Raw genomic sequence first — 15447 nt, forward strand, 5'->3', positions numbered from 1 at the left:
GGCGCCTTGTATGCATTCTTTCGGCAACTGCAGTCCAGCTGGTGTCAAACGTATTGCTCTGCTTTCCTTTGGGCCACATCAGCGAGGCCACGCATTGCTCAGGGTTCCAATCAGCCATGACCTTTTCTGGGATATTCTGTTGTCCTGCCCAAGGTTCCATCCACACTGACCCAAGAGGGTCTTGTCATCTGGGCAGCCCAGGGCCTCCATACACACTGCCCTGGCTTGTGCCCCAGGGAGGCCACTTCAGTGCTGCTAATGCAGCGGTTTGACTTCACCCCCGGAGGCACACTCCATTGTCTTTCGACAGATGGATGCCAACAACTAATAGCAAACTCATTCTGAGTTCAATTTTGAGTGCCAATCCTCACATAAACAAAGTGCCCTGTAGCATTTCGGAATTCAGCGTGTGGGTATTTATACATACAGTATATAAAGTTGCTGGACCTCATAGTGGCAATGAAAAAAACTTGCTAACACAATTTCTCTTATGACTTGCCCAGATATGTTTTTATTTGGTGGAGTGGGTGGGAAGTATATTCCTTTTTAAGGTTCGATGATTTCTATGGCGGGTTGATTGCCCCCTCCTTTTCTGAGGGGAAGAAGAAGAAGAAGAAGAAGAAGAAGAAGAAGAAGAAGAAGAAGAAGAAGAAGAAGAAGAAGAAGAAGAAGAAGAAGAAGAAGAAGAAGAAGAGGAGGAGGAGGAGGAGGAGGAGGAGGAGGAGGAGGAGGAGGAGGAGGAGGAGGAGGAGGAGGAGGAGGAGGAGGAGGAGGAGAGAGGAGAGTTTGGACTTGATATCCCGCCTTTCACTCCCCTTAAGGAGTCTCAAAGTGGCTAACAATCTCCTTTCCCTTCCTCCCCCACAACAAACACTCTGTGAGGTGAGTGAGGCTGAGAGACTTCCAAGAAGTGTGACCAGTGCAAGGTCACCCAACAGCTGCATGTGGAGGAGCAGGGAAGCGAACCCGGTTCACCAGATTACGAAACCACTGCTCTTGACCACTATACCACGCTGGCTCTCGCAAATAGCACAAATGTATCTGTGAAAAACAGGTACAGTTGCTGGGCAGTGCTCTCATTCTGTTCTTTACAGAGGTATAGATTTTTGCCACAGAAGCAGCATACAAAATGCATGTGGCGCTATCATAATTGGCTTCTCCCAGCAGCCCCTTCTCCCATTCTCTGCCTCCTGCTTAAATAGCAGCTCGCAAAAGTGAAACGCCGGCTCCTCCCATTGGGAAGCCTTCCTTGGTTCAGCAGCATAAATCTCCCTGTACCAAAACATTTGAGTAATGACAGGCAGCACTTCAACACAAAAGGTGCAATTTTGTTATATTTACTGCATTTTTAATGAACCGAGCTTTCTTTCCTCTTTTGTGTGCTTTCCCAAGCAGCTTTGAACATCTCTGTTCGGAGAGGGGAATGTGGGCGATAAATGTTGTTGAAAATAAAACAAGTCAAACCTGCAAAAGAAAGCGTTGCTCAGGGTGCCAATCAACCATGACCTTTTCTGGGATATTGTTGTCCTGCTCAAGGTTCCATCCAGCTTTAGCCTATCCCAGGATATTCCATTCCATTCCCCCACCCTCAACAGTCATTCAGCATGCTCAGTCCTCACTGGGCTGGTGACCAAGGCAGAATAGAGTGGGAATATTACTTTCCTTGATCTGGACACTATACTAATAAGGTATGGAAAATCAGATCCTGTCATGTGTCGCAATAAATCTATGTTATGTTTTGTTTTAAAATTTTCATTTTATGATTCAATATTTCTTTTACTCTGGGTTACATATCGGGAGAGGCAGCACCATAATTTTTCAGCGCTTAGGGTTGCCAAAAATTGTTGAGAAACTTTTGAAGTGAAGTTTGCCAAAATCTACACTTCTGACATGGGCTGCCGTAAGTCTGGATTTCCTGGCTATGTCTGGAAAATTCTGGACATATGGCAGCCCTACCAGAGCCTCTACTAGAGTCCTATCTGAATGTCAGGCAATGCAAACTGACAACCTCTTATTCACCTTTTCTCTAAACTCAAAAGTCCCCAGCACTGAAATATTTCTTCATAGGGGGCTTGCCCCATCCCCTTGATCATTTTGGTTGGTTTTTGCCCCGGCCAGCTCAACACCTTTTGCTGCCTGAGGCAAAAGACAAAATGAACCTCTCTCCCCTTGTGTGTATGAAAGCCAACCAGCCTTGCAGCTGAATCTCACTTTGACAATGACAACTGGCAACATATTCCACTGCCCTTGAGGGCTAACTTGGGGAGTGCTAAGTTAGGCAGCTCTTGTGACTGAGGCGGGGCAATGTGTTGATTTTGGTTTCACTCAGTTTCTTATTTTTGCAGTCTTAAGTTTAGTTCTCATTTCCAAAATAGTTTGCAAAACGAAAACTCCTGAAAATCCTTCAGCCTCTTAGCGCAGATTTCTCCACATTGTTGTATGCAATTTTTCCACTGTTATCTTTTTGCAAAAGCAATTTCCCTACTATACTCTGTTATTGTATATTATTTTCACTGATGTGTGCTGTTATACGCCCATGTTACCCTAGCATATGTATTTTTGTACGCATTGCTTTTCAGAAGAACTGCAATGCAAAATTCAGGAAAGTGTGACTTTTGAAAGATGGCTGTTTTTTTGGTCCACATATTATTTTAGAAAGTGCAAATTCAGCAAGTTGGTCTTTAAATGCAAACTGAATTTGAATAAGTCCTTCATCCCTACATGTGACACATCCAGGACTGCCCACTCCCTGCCGCCGCTTGAGCGTTTGCTACCAAGGAACAGCTGCCTCTGTCCGCCTTTCTGGTAGGGACAGCCCTGTGGGAGACAAAGCTCGCCCCATCAAACTGCACTTTGCCAACTCCAATTGCTGTTTCCCCACCCCCCCTTCCTTTGCTCACCATCCATATTCTAGTGGGGCACTTGAAACACAAGAGCCCTGAAGCATGGGGCCGAGAACCCACATAGTGCAGTGTCCTGTGCTCACCGTGGACAACCAGTTGCCTGTGCAAAGCCAGCAAGCAGGATGTGAGGACAGCAGCACTCTTCCCTCTTTTACTCCCCAGCAACTGGTTCTGGGGAAAGAGGATGGAGACTGATTCTGCAGGAAAGGACCAGCACATGTGCTCTGTACACAGGAAGTCTAAGGTTCAAGACATGATGGCTCCACTCAGAACGTTCAAACAGAAGGTGATGGGGGAAACCTCTTCCAGAGATCCTGAAGAGTAGTTGCCAGTCAGAGCAGACAACACTGGGTGTTAGGTGAACAAACAATCTGACCTGCTCTCCATGGGTCAGGTGGGTCTCCTGCTCAGTGGTAGAGCATCTGCTTTGACTACAGAAGATTCCATGTTATATCAACAGCACCTCTAGGGAGGGTGGGGGAGGGACTCCTGTCTAAAACCCTGGAGAGCTGCTGCCAGACAATGTGAACAGTACTGGGCTAGATGAGCCAACGGTCTGACTCGGTATAAGGCAGCTTCCTGTGTTTCATCTGCCTATGTACATTATTCATATGTGGCCCAATAGGGATGAGCAGATCAGTGTACTTCCTTCCCAGGGGCATCCAATGGCCAGCTTGGAAGGGGCATCCAATGGCCAGCTTGGATGGGCCATGTAGTCCCGTTTCGTGAAGAACACTGCCAACTGCAGTTCAGTGGTTCACCACACGGGGCAGCCACACACTGCTCGTGTGTGTTTTGCACAGGAAGCTGCTGACTCAGACCATTGGTCCACCTAGCTCAGCACTGTCCACACTGACAGGCAGCTGCTGTCTGGATTTTCAGAGAGGGGATATTCCCAGCCCTACCTGGAGAGGCCAGGGATTGAACCCAGGACCTTCTGCATGCAAAGCAGATTCTCTGATAGAGTCACAGCCCCAAGTGCTGGGGCATCTCATCCTCAAAGGTTTGGAGAGGTATACAAATTCTTACTCCGGATGCTCCTGACTTTGGAAGGACATGCGTAACATTCAAGAGTCACATTAGGGTCACTGATGCATTTTGAGCCACTTTTGGTCTAAGGATGGCTTCATATATCATTTTTGGTGGGCCTCTATTTTCCACCCATCCCTGCTGACCTCTTAGGACTAAAAACTGAAAGTGGAGGCGGTGAGACAGGAGCCTTCGAGCGCTGAAACACATCCCCTCCGCACATTAAAGTCCTCCACCCACCACCATCCCAATGGGGATTTCTCCTGAACAGCAGCTGAGGAAAAGGAGTGCTGATGTAATAATCACGTCAGCTAACGGTGGTTGGGGGGGGGGTTCCAAACGCTACAGTCCCTAGGCTAACTCTGCATTGCATTTTCTTGAAAACGGTATCAGTTCTTGTTTACCTCCGGAGAATGCAACTGAATGCAATTATGAAGCCGATACTGAAATCGGAGAGTCGGGAGAAATCCCCATTGGAGTAACAGCAAATTGTAATAAGCATTCCAATTAGACAAGGAAATACAGTATGCCTTTGCAAATCGAAAGCTGCCTCTTTCCTCTTGTCAGCTCTTGAATTTCCTCATCGCAGCGAAGGATCAGTCCAAAGCCCATGAGTCATTCATGGTGACATCCTGAAAACAAGCAAGCTTCTTCCATTCGAAAATTCTGAGGAAAAGTTCCCTTTTTGAAGAAAAGGAGGGTGCGGATTTCCCAGCTGACAGACGTGAAAAAACAAACCGTCCCGTCAAAACAGCATGGGTGTGTGTGAGAAAGAACAATTGGTGGTGAACTGCAAGAGAATTTCACGATGAACTGGCTGCAAAATTTCTTCCCTGTGCTTGGAAATAATTCAATCTACCACACCACAGTGCCACACAAATACTTTTGTGGAAAGTTTCAAGGGTTTAAGGAAGAGTGCTATATATTCCCTTCTGGTGGGGAGGGGAGTGTCTTATTTAAGAAAATTAAAGAAAATGGCACCTATATTTTAAAGCCAATGCTAGCGTGGTTCAAAATAAATGAATAGAGGCCTGATTTCTTTTCAGCCAAAATACTGGCTTTGTTTAAAATAGGGCTGCATCATCTTCGAAAAGCATGATTGTTGGTTTGCTCTCACACACAGGTCAACAGTTAATTCTAGCTGAAATGCTTCAGAGAATGAGCATCCATTCTGATTTGGAGGTTAGATGACGTATCAAAGCATGTGTTGTCCCACAGCTTCCAGTGCAATTTCTCTCACCACTTTCCTTACTGCAAACAAATCAATCCTTTGGGGGTGAAGCAGGTTTGTTCCACAAGACTTCCCAATTGGCTATAATGGCACAACCTGGATTTGCCTGTCTGTGGTTGAATCCTACCTGAAGATAGTCTGGAAATGCCAAACACCTCTTCTGAGATCATTTCTGTTGCAGAACACAGATGCTTCATCTAAAAACAAAGAACGGTGTTTTGTTTTTTTAGAATTCTTTCTGTTTATACGCAAGTTTACGCTAACATAGGTAATTGATTCATTAACAAAAGCACATATGGTTAACGGATTGGTGTCACATTGGCACCATACGTGAAGGAATGTGCCCATTGGGCTGAAAAATGCCCTCTATTCCTGCACTACAACTATGTAGCCACCAGTGTTTTCCCCAGGAACTGAAATTAGTGGGGAGGGTTGTTCAAATTGGGAGGGGGGGGGAATGAAAACTATTTCAAAATTCTGGAGATTTCCTTAGGAGTACTTCAGGCCATTGCTATTTGCAGGTAGGATACAATTGCACATAGGTCAATTCAGGGTGTGCAATTATACTGTGTTGGGAGTGCTTGCGCAAGAAGCCCAGTTCTGCAAAAGACAGCTTTTTGCAATAAGTGGCATGAAAGTGCACCGGCAAGTATGGGATAACACTTGAATGATGCAACATCATCTAACCTCCCTGCAGACAAACCAGAATGAATGCTAGTTCAATAGCCAACATCATCTGATCTCCCTGCAAAGAAATCAGGATGAATGCTCAGTAAACAGGAGCACCCTAGGATTTAAGTTCCCATTAAAGTTAGCTGCTTGTACACCCTTCTTATGTTTACTTGCATAAACATACTTCATTATGAAACTAATGAAGCTTAAGCTGCAGGGCTCCGAATCCCGGAGGGATACATCAATAGGAGTATAGCATCTAGATCAAGGGAAGTAATAGTACCACTGTATTCTGTTCTGGTCAGATCTCACCTGGAGTACTGTGTTCAGTTCTGGGCACCACAGTTCAAGAAGGATACTGACAAGCTGGAACGTGTCCAGAGGAGGGCAACCAATATGGTCAAAGGCCTGGAAACGATGCCTTATGAGGAACGGCTTAGGGAGCTGGGTATGTTTAGCCTGGAGAAGAGAAGGTTAAGGGGTGATATGATAGCCGTGTTCAAATATATAAAAGGATGTCATATAGAGGAGGGAGAAAGGTTGTTTTCTGCTGCTCCAGAGAAGCGGACACGGAGCAATGGATTCAAACTACAAGAAAGAAGATTCCACCTAAACATTAGGAAGAACTTCCTGACAGTAAGAGCTGTTCGGAAGTGGAATTTGCTACCAAGGAGTGTGGTGGAGTCTCCTTCTTTGGAGGTCTTTAAGCAGAGGCTTGACAGGCATATGCCAATAATGCTTTGATGGTGTTTCCTGCTTGGCAGAGGGTTGGACTGGATGGCTCTTGTGGTCTCTTCCAACTCTATGATTCTATGATTCTAAGTCATGCATGTATACAGCAATTCCCTAATTTTCATCCTTCACTCATAACTTGAAAACTATAAGGCATAGGATTTTTTTTTTATTCAGACCAGTGACTTTGACATGTGAGATAACGCTGTACAGCAAATTTAATCAAAATCTGAGATGTAGTAGTTAATTTTTAAAAAATAAAAAACTGTGGTGACTTGTTGTGGAACAACCCTATTGAAGACCTCGTCGCTGGTTGTGAAGGGGTCTCCATCACAGTTCAAGCTTCGGGGCCCCCAGAAGATAGGTCTGCCACTGCTTGCACGACTCTATCAGGGAACTTCTCCAATCTGATGTGGTTATTTTATTTGTGTGTGTTTTTTTAAATATTTGCACTCGTCAGTCACCCCAACAAACCCAGCAGGTACCCCACTGAAGAGGGTTGGGAGGGATCGAAGCTACTATAGCTGGTTTGCCACTCCTCTGGTGATATGCTTGTAGATCGCTGTCACCACCGGAAATGTCACCACTGGCATCTTCCTTGTGGGTGTCCAGCACGTCGACATGCGAGCATTGCTGGTTAGTCACACAAGCATTCCAGTCACTGGAGAAAGCCAACACCTGGAAGCATCCTTTAGAATATTTCTTTCGACAGCAGCCATAAAATCCCTTGCCATGCTTACATAATCCTGGTTGAGAAAAGAAGAAATGTGATGGTTGTGGAGCACGGTGTATTACGCAATGGATACAACCCTTCCTTGCTTTCAGAAAAATATCTGCTACAAATGGAACTTGTTGGTTAGGTTCCGATGACAAATCAAGGTGGCCAGACTGATACAACTGCCTAGTATAAGGGAAAGCCCCAAATTAGTCTTTCTTCCTACCAAGTGCAAACTACTGGTGGCAACTTCAGGGTCCCTGCCCTTCCTTCTTGGGTACAGGTAGGTAGCCGTGTTGGTCTGCCGTTGTCGAAACAAAATAAAAATAACAAATTATTTTGTTTCAACTTCCTTCTTAGGGTCATAGCTACTGGTGCAACTGGAGCAACTCACTAGGAACCCTACTAGCAGGGGCCTAGATTACTGAGTTTTAATTTTAAAAGGAGAGTGGAGGAAGGAGAGAGGGGTCTCTAGTCATCCTGTGCAGAAAGTTATGAAGCAAAATGTGCAGGCAACCTTCTAAGTGTGGACACAGGCCATCCTTGCTGCTCATGCCTTTCAGTGATTTTAGCTAATGAATGAAGTCAGAGCTGTGATTGATGAGTAAGGTGCTTGGGCACCAGACATTAGGAATCCCTGTGATCATAAACAGCTTCTGTTTTCTCCTACCCCTTGAGTGGCTTCCTGCTTCTCACTGATTTTCTAGCCCTTGGAATCTCTAAGGTTTCCTCTTGCTATCTTTCTAGCATCTTTCCTGCGGTGGGCTTATCAGAGATCAGGTACTTCCTACAAGCTATTTTCTGACATTACACAATAAGGGCAAAGAGATGTTAGAGATTCCACCCACTCCACCCAAAATGGCAAGTGCAAAATCTGAAAATTTGTAGAGGCAGCTTAGGCATGTCTCCCTTGTTGCAGGAGCTGAAGTTCAGGCAGTGATTAAGATTTCACTGTATAACTTGCAGTACAAAGGTATACAGTGGTACCTCTGGTTAAGAACTTAATTCGTTCCAGAGGTCCGTTCTTAACCTGAACCTGTTCTTAACCTTAAGCACCACATTAGCTTTTTTATTTTTTAAAAACATTTTATTTTGTATTTCAAAACATTACAAATCATGTTAACACAAAAATGAAAAAACAAATGATAAAGAAAGAGAAAGACAGAAAAAAATTGATAATCATAAATCATATAGATAAAAAAACATGTAAAATGGAAAATCATATAAAATTCAACATATTCTACGCAAATGAAAGTAAAATCAAACAGAATAACATCAAACTGAGGCAGAATTCCAAATGAAAACAAAACATGATAGCAAAGAAAAATTTCTAAATCAATATTTCCTGCATTAGCTAATGGGGGCCTTCTGCTGCCAATGCGCCGCCAGAGCACGATTTCTGTTCTCATCCTGAAGCAAAGTTCTTAACCCGGGGTACTATTTCTGGGTTAGCGGAGTTTGTAACCTGAAGCCTTTGTAACCCGAGGTACCACTGTACATGTCTACTCAGACATAAGGGTCTGCAATGAAGGGGGCTTGCTCCCAGGTAAGTGGGTACAGGAATGCAAAGTCAAATAATACATTTAACACAATTAAATTATTCTTAATAAAACAAAAATTATTCTAGAACATGAAAAAATCATGTTAGCTATCAGAATAGTTTCTTTTTGTTTATCAAGGTTGGCAAAAAAGGAAAAAATATGTGTGTTTTGCTGAGAGTTATGAAACCCCACAGACTCCATAGTATTTTTGTAGACCAAGAGAACTTACGACATAATAAATATATCAGTCTTTAATATACCAAAATATTTATTTTCTGGTCCTTTCTGGAGGAGAAGGGGAACAATTCTAAGAACTGCACCAGAGTCCTTACCCATCTTGAACTGACTTTGCTTACGCTTTGTTATATCTAGGCTGCAATAGGACCAGGCGGCCACTCAAACAGAGGACTGTCCCCTGCAAAACAGGACACCTTGTCATGCTGAGACAGATGGCTCCTGGGTCACAAGGTTTCTGTTATGTTTTTCTGTTCGTAGATCTGTTTTGAGTGCATGCCAGTACAGTCTTAAGTTCCTTTGCACTACCTAGAAATGTTTCTGTGAAAATCCCAGCTGTGTGAGTCAATTTGCGTCTCTCTCTTTTTCTGGTACATCTTAAAGTGCAAAACAACACTCAAACCAGGAAGAGAGCTATTTATATCTCCCCTGGTGAGATATAGTCCATCAGAAACCCAGATACCGGTTTCCTGGAAATTTTGCCCCATGAAACAAGAAGCCAATAGCAGTCTTATCAACATCACTGACACAAACAACCTCACAGATCAAGGCCCCGCCAGGTCTGCAAATCGACTCCTGCAGCTAAACTTGACCCAGGACAAGGCACATGAAAGACTGGAGCTTAGTGGCAGAGCAGCAGTTTTACATACGGCTGCCATATGCACGGCTTTTCCCTGGCATTACTGGGATTTCAAAGGCAGAATTGATGTCCAGGGGAAAATTCCAAAAGGTGGCACTTTGTCCTGGATCTTAGGCAAGTCAGTCAGAAAAATCATGTGTTGGTTTTTTTGGAGTTTCGGGGTGTGCGGGTTTTTGCTTTTTGAAATATGTCAACCCTAGTTTTACATGCATAAGGTCCCAGGTAAAATCCACAGCATCTCCAGGTGGGACTGTGAAAGGCTCCTCTCTGAAATCTTGGAGAGCCACTGTCAAAAAAATACTGAGCTAGATGGACCGAAAATCTGACTTGGGCCACATTCGCACCATCCAATTCAAACAGTCATGAATTCAGAATCCCCCCAAAGAATTCTGGAAGCTGTTGTTTGTTAAGGGGGCTGCGAGTTGTTAGGCGACCCCTATTCCCCTCACAGAGCTACAATTGCCAGAATCCCCTGTGAAGAAGGATTGATTGTTAAAAGACTGTTAAGACAAGTGGATAGGATGGGCATGTAACATACTTCACAGAGGAACACGGCCAGCCCAGCCATTAGGTGCGCCTCCTTCCCAGTCACCTCCACTGCCAGTGAAGGAGATTTCCGGCAAGATTTCACCAAAATAAGCTGAGATCTTGCTGAGCGCACGAGATCGTACCCCAAATCAGTGAGATCTCACCCAAAATTGGTGCCTGCAATTGGCGAGATATCGCTCAGACTGCAGCAAAATAAGTCTCTCACGTATCAGTCTCTACAGCCACAGAAAGTGCTGTAAACTTCCAATGGTTTGACTTTACCCCATACCTGCCAAATTCCTCTCTGAAAAATAAGGGACCGGACCGAAATTAGCATGCCGGAAGTAGCGCTGCGGCCATTTTGGAACTGGGCGGAGCATTCTCAGAAGTGACTTTTGATGCTGCTGTGCCCAGTTCCAAAATGGCTGCCGCACCAGAAGTCGCAGTGCAGCCATTTTGGAACTGGGCAGAGCAGCATCAAAAGTCGCTTCTGAGCATGCTCCGCCCAGTTCCAAAATGGCTGCCGCGCCAGAATAAACCGGGGGAAAACAAAAAAATCTGTTTTTTCGGCTGGGGACAGCTGGAAAAACGGGGGTTTCCTGGGGAAAACGGGATACGTGGCAACTATGCTTTACCCCCAAAGGCACACTCCTCCATTGTCTCCCAAGACTGACGGACGGCAACAATGTATAAATGAGTGTAGAAAAAACCTCATCAAGACCAGCACTGGCCATCTAAAATACTGTATATTAAACCATGTGTATGCAGGGGGTTATTTCCCTGTTCTTTTCTTTCAACCATTAACAACCATCAGAGCTGCAAAGCCTGCAACAGCAATGCAAAACACCTACCCAAATATTTGTTTTGAACATGAAGGGAGGTAGCCAAGATATCCCTTGGAGTTTCCACACCAGAGGAGAGCGGGTGTTGCAGATCCTGCCTTTTATCCTTCCTCATTCCTTGGGAGGTTTTTAAGCAGAGGTTGGATGGCTATCTGTCATGGATGCTTTAGCTGAGATTACAGAGAGTTGGGCTCGATGGCCATCGGGGTCCCTTCCAGCTCTACAATTCTATGATCCCTATAAAAAGCACCTGGGAGGATTGTGTGAAGTGGAGAGGCCCTGGTTCCAAAATCTACAAGGAGTCTTGCAGCACTTGATGCAAACCCTCCAAGTGTCCCTATTTCCCGGTTTCTGCTTTAATCGCAGAATGTCCCACTTTTCCTTGTTGTTTTTGTTTAGTCGTTTAGTCGTGTCCAACTCTTCATGACCCCATGGACCAGAGCACGCCAGGCACTCCTGTCTTCCACTGCCTCCCGCAGATTAGTCAGACTCATGTTGGTAGCTTTGAGAACACTGTCCAACCATCTCGTCCTCTGCCGTCCCCTTCTCCTTGTGCCCTCCATCTTTCCCAACATCATGGTCTTTTCCAGGGAGTCTTCGCTTCTCATGAGGTGGCCAGAGCACTGCAGCCTCAGCTTCAGGACCTGTCCTTCCATTTTTCCTTAGGATGTCCCTGTTTTCATTGAAGAAATGTTGGAGGCTATGGATCCAATCCCCGAGCAGTCTGAAGGCAATTCCGTATAGAGAAGGGTTTTATGTTTAATGTTTAATGTTTTATTATGTTTTTACATATGATGGAAGCTGCTCAGAGTGCTGGGGCAACCCAATAAAATTTGTGGGGTATAAATAGTACAATTATCATTATGGATCATTATTATCTCCTATTTTCATTGGAGAAATGTTGGAGGGTATCTTGAATGACGTGGTCTCTTGTTCATGAATTCATTAAGTCTTTTAAGATGCCACCTTGCTAGTTCTGCTGCAAAATAGACTAATTCAGTGACCCCTCTGGGAGTATGTGGTATCAGATACACCGAAGTGCCCAGCCTTGCTAACAAAAGAAGCCAAGTTTCCTAGCCTGCAGCTATTTTCTGCTCTTACTAAGAACCCTATTATCTATCAGAAGATTAGCAGCATTCTTGCCCCCAGAAATCAAGCATTCCTGGAGGGCCTAATGACTCTTAGCATAGGCAACTGAATACTTAAAAAGAGAGGGAGGAGTACATTAGTCATTTTGTGACCAAACAACAACAACAACAACAAAAAGCCTTCTTGACTTTCCTGGATGAGAAGGGTTAATTCGTGTCTAGTTGCAGCCATATAGCCGGGCTGCAGCGGGGTAGCCGCTTCTGGTAGCTAGTGTTCTCAGTAATGTTGGAATTAAAACAGGCCTGTATTTCATGATAAAAAAATCCCTTCAGTAGCACCTTAAAGACCAACTAAGTTTTTATTTTGGTATGAGCTTTCGTGTGCATGCACACTTCGTCATGAGTGCAAGTTCTCGCGCTTTCAAAGACAAAACGCGGTTGTGTGCAGATGTCCAAAGATGCAACCCTATGCTATTATTATTATTATTATTATTATTATTATTATTATTATTTCTTGATTTTGATTAACAGCATCTCTATGCCACCCAAGGGCAGTGTCCTCTGGGCAGCTTCCAAAATGGCAAAGCATTAAAATTCAATAAAAAATGGAGTGCAAGAAAAACCAGCAAACAAATTCAAGCATTAGAATTCAGCGTTTTTTTAAAAAAAATGTTGAGAGAAATGCACATTAAGCTCCTTGGGGTGTTTGCTTTCCAAGAATATAAGTTTTGTGCTGGGGTTGTCCAGTTTGGTTGAGTTGCCAGATTTTTTGAACCAGCCCCTGCCGCTGTCCCTTGAACAGCACTTGACTCTGATCTGCAGCTATAGCCAGGCGGTTGTGTTCTCCTCCATAAAAAACATAAGAGCACTGTGGGATCAGACCATTTAGCCCAGTGTGTGGCGTAGCAGCTAGAGCACTGGACTAGGACCATGAGACCAAGGTTCAAATCCCTACTCATCTATGAAGCTCGAGTTGAGCCAGTCACTGTTGTTGTGAAGATAAAATGGGGAGGGGAAAAACCACACACACCACCTTGAGTTCCTTGGAGGAAAGGCAGGGTATGAATGTAAAGGTAAAGGGACCCCTGACCATTAGGTCCAGTCGTGACTGACTCTGGGGTTGCGGCGCTCATCTCGCGTTATTGGCCGAGGGAGCCGGCGTACAGCGTCCAGGTCATGTGGCCAGCATGACAAAGCCTCTTCTGGCGAGCCTAGAGCAGCACACAGAAACGCCGTTTACCTTCCTGCTGTAGCAGTACCTATTTATCTACTTGCACTTTGGCGTGCTTTCGAACTGCTAGGTTGGCAGGAGCTGGGACCGAGCAACGGGAGCTCACCCCGTCGCGGGGATTCGAACCGCCGACCTTCTGATCGGCAAGCCCTAGGCTCTGTGGTTTAGGCCACAGCGCCACAATAACTAAATTGTCCAAGAACATAGGAAGATGCCTTAGACCCTTGGTCCATTTAGCTCAGTATTTGTCTACACTGGCTGGCAGTGGATCTCCACCATCTTTCGGGCAGGAGACTCTCCCAACCCTACCTGGAGATGCTGCCAGGGATCAAACCTGGGCCTTCTGCATGCAAAGCAGCTGCACCACCACTGAGCTACAGCCCTGTGCCACTGCTCTCACAACAGACAACCAGGTACCTAGGGGAGGCCTTCAAGCAAGACCTGAATGCAGTCACTCTCTCCACCTTTGAGATTCCCAGAAACTGGCATTCAGAGGAATGCAACACACCACTGGCTGCTATTTGCACAGGAGCAAAGGCCATGCTGTTGCGCTGTATACATGCATGCGTGCGTGATTGTATGTACCGTATGTATGTATTTCTCCCTTTCCCAGCCGGTGGGCAAACCTACCATAGGACGAATCCAGAAATGAGACAAAAGGCTATGCAATTCCCCAGCGCAGCTCATTTAGAAACTGAACATGTGCAGAGTAAGTAAGAAAGAAAAGCCAGCCCTCCTTCCCTCAGCCAGGAGCCCAGTATTGACACAAAAGAACAAGAGAAGGAACAGCCATTGGTGCGCGCACACACACACACACACACCTCTCCATAACAGGCCCTTCTAGGAATGTCTGGAGTTCCCCCCACAAAAAAAGAAAATCATCAAAGAGCGGCAAGCAGCCATCTGCTCAAAGGGCTGCCATCCTCCTCCTTCCTCCCATCCCAGACAAAGGAATGAAGGACAAAAAGAAGCACACACAGCCTGCCAGGGACTGCGCCAGACAAAGGGAGCACTTTGCAGCTATTGTTTCTCAACCTCCCTCCTCCTCTCCCGCCTCCACCAAGTCATCCAGGGCAGGGCGGAGAACCCCAGATGCAGGCAGAGATGCTGCTTAGCCTTTGCGTGAGGCGAAGTAAGGCATCTACCCCTCAGCAGGCAGATTCCAGGGTAGCGAGTGGCTGATATGTATTTCATCTCTCTGTGAGCAGAGTTCCTTAGGATACATACCTCTATCCGGCTTTACAGCCCTACTCTGCAAGTGAGCAGACTTTGCCCCGCCCACTTTTCCTTCTGGCCCCGCCTACCACTTGCATGCAGCACCCAGAAGGCTGCCTAGGAAGGATGTGGCCCTCGGGCTGAAAAGGGGATAGAGAGAAAGCTTCTGCCATCCCTGATCATTAGCCACAGGCTCCCCACTTGCGCTCCAGTGACTACAATGCAATGTTGTGCTCTAGTTGCTGCACCGCAATATAAGGAGCCTCATAATCAAATCTCATTCGAGTCTGATCAGGAACAGAAAGGACGTGGTATTCATGTGGGGCCAGAATCATAGTTTCCATAAATTCTTGCTCTTCCGCAGCTCCCAGAGATGGCCAAATGACACATTAGGTCATGGGTAGGTAACTAAGAAGAAGACCTGATTGCTAAACCACTCAGGGAATTGTAACTCTTGGGAGGCAATAGGGGTCTCTTAAAAGCTCTCAGCCCCCTTAACAAACTACAGCTCCCAGGATTCTTTGGGGGAAGCTATGACTGTTTAAAGTGGTACGATACTGGTTTAAATGTATAGTGCAGATGATGCCCTATGTGTGGGGTGTCCCCTTTGTTTTTGTTTCTTATGCATAACACTAATTTTGTTGGTGGACATTTATCTTTTAAAAAATTTAATCTACTGTGGCACTTTCTTCTTCTCTACGTCTGTTGTCAAAACAAGCATCCCGCTAGGCACCTGTTTGACCTGGAATTAAGGAAACAAAACAAAACAAAACTGAATATACCGGTACCTACAAATAGTTTTTAAAAACAGCTTTAAAATATTCGCACTGTTAAACCAGTTCCACG

The 15447-nt window shown here is 45.2% G+C and overlaps 1 long non-coding RNA gene across 1 annotated transcript; it reads left to right on the forward strand.

Annotated features, from left to right (window-relative positions):
* Positions 1-796: 796 nt before the first annotated feature.
* LOC148685385 (uncharacterized) lies at positions 797-13042 on the forward strand. Its single transcript, XR_015950654.1, has 3 exons — positions 797-1320; positions 9196-9291; positions 11734-13042. It is a non-coding gene; the product is annotated as an uncharacterized LOC148685385 (long non-coding RNA).
* Positions 13043-15447: the final 2405 nt, after the last annotated feature.

Source organism: Zootoca vivipara, chromosome 6, assembly GCF_965207765.1.
Source record: "Zootoca vivipara chromosome 6, rZooViv2.hap1.1, whole genome shotgun sequence".
Lineage (NCBI taxonomy): Eukaryota > Metazoa > Chordata > Lepidosauria > Squamata > Lacertidae > Zootoca > Zootoca vivipara.